Source organism: Rhinolophus sinicus, linkage group LG02 (genome assembly GCF_036562045.2).
Source record: "Rhinolophus sinicus isolate RSC01 linkage group LG02, ASM3656204v1, whole genome shotgun sequence".
NCBI lineage: Eukaryota > Metazoa > Chordata > Mammalia > Chiroptera > Rhinolophidae > Rhinolophus > Rhinolophus sinicus.
This window is the reverse complement of record NC_133752.1, coordinates 186,676,770-186,678,512: the sequence shown is the minus strand read 5'-3', so window position 1 is coordinate 186,678,512 and position 1,743 is coordinate 186,676,770. Positions and strand designations below refer to the sequence as shown.

The 1,743-nt window shown below is 51.6% G+C and overlaps 1 pseudogene; it reads right to left on the bottom strand.

Annotated features, from left to right (window-relative positions):
- Positions 1–372: 372 nt before the first annotated feature.
- On the bottom strand, positions 373–1,743 carry LOC109445820 (non-POU domain-containing octamer-binding protein; annotated as a pseudogene).

Below are 1,743 nucleotides of genomic sequence, written 5' to 3'. Positions count from 1 at the left end.
TGGGTTGGGGGATTTAAGAATGAGGACTCATATAGGACAGGATGAACACAGAATGGAATGGTCAAGATTAATGGGGGCTCTAACTGGATCCATTTTGCCACAATACCCTCCACCCCTGGGCCCTCAATAATCACGAGACTTCAGGAATGCACCACACAGATTTGATTAGTTAATAGACATATCACACAGAATTGATTTGTTAAGTATGGCCCCTCCCTTGCTTTCTGCCTCCAGCATACTCCTTAGAGTAGTACCAGCATGGGAGACCTAACTACGGGAGGAATCCCTTACACTTCTCCAGGGTAGAATTCTGGCTAGTCCAAAAAGGGTCCTTCTTTTAAGGGTGTTGGGAAACTAGACATTGCAAATTTATTAGTATTGGCGACGTTTGTTTGGAGAGAATTCAGCCTCAGGAACTGCATGGTTGAATGCAGGGGGGGTCCCGCCATTGCAGCAGCTTGGCCAAAGCATTCAGTTGTCAGTGGGGTCAATCCCCAGGTTCCATCTGGCATCATAGTGGCAGGTCCTGGAGGAGCTGGGGTACCAGTTGGCACAGGAGCAGGGGGCGTGGCGCCTCACTTGTTTATGTCCAAGGTGCCTCCCACAGCCGTCGGCCCATCCAAATCTCCTGCTCTCTCGCATCAGGGAAGGCTCCCTTGAATCCTTCCTGCTGTCACCAAATCATTTGTTCCCGTGGTCGCTGCATCTCTTCCTCACGGCCTCTGAGCTCCTCCTCCTGCCTGAGCTCCAGCAGCTTTCATTTTTGCACTTGTTGGTTGTGCAGTTCTTCTATCCTCCGAAGTCTTCTTGATGCTGCATCACATCCTGCCTCATTACCATGACCTGGTGTTTATGGCAGGCGGCCTCCATCTCCATCTCCAGCTTCTCACCATCTTCCTTGGCATTGCGGTCCACTTGGTCATGCTGCTTTTCTCCATCTCCGTGAGTGCCTTCCAGCCCATGGCATACATTCTCATACTCAAAGGAACCAAGCCATGCAAATCCAGGTGGCTGCCCTTGCGCCTTGTGAAATTGCTGGTTCTTTATAACCAGCTTCTCTGGAAGACCCTCCTCATCATCTCACTGGTCCATGGGCTCCGCAGTCACAAGGCGAGGCAATGTGGTTAGCAGGCAGGAGCCTTCACTGCATTGGTTCAAAGCTTTCTGTGCAGCGAGCTTCCCTGAGAATCCAACAACGCCTTTTCCTGAGAGCCCTCCTTGGTCATCCACAATGATCACAGCCCTCTCCACCTGGCTGAACACAGAAGAGGCTCCCTCCGGGAGCTCGTTGGACACTCACTGAGGAAGGTTTTGGATCATAAGGGATGCGCCATGGCAGGCAAAGTGCCCACGCAGCTGCTTGCCACGGACAGGCATGTTGTCCAGCTACACGTTGGCAACCTCCGCTAGGGATCGTGTTTCCAGTCGGATAAAGCCAAAGCCCTTGTCCTTATGGATGAAGACTTTGCCCATCTTCCCATATTTCTCAAAAGGTTTCCTCATTTCCTCCTCAGGGATGTCAGGAGGAAGATCGCCCACAAAGAGCCGGTTATGTTGGGTGACGGTCTGCTCTCCTGGTTTCCTAAAATTCCTCAGGTCAATAGTCAAGCTTTCATTCTGGCTGCTGGCTTGTTGCCCATTTGCAGGCATTGGTGGCGGGAATGGCTGCTGCTGGTGCTGCTTGTGGTGATGCTGATGACGCTTCTTTGGGGCCTGGTTTGGCTTCAAGTTTAAGGTTGTATT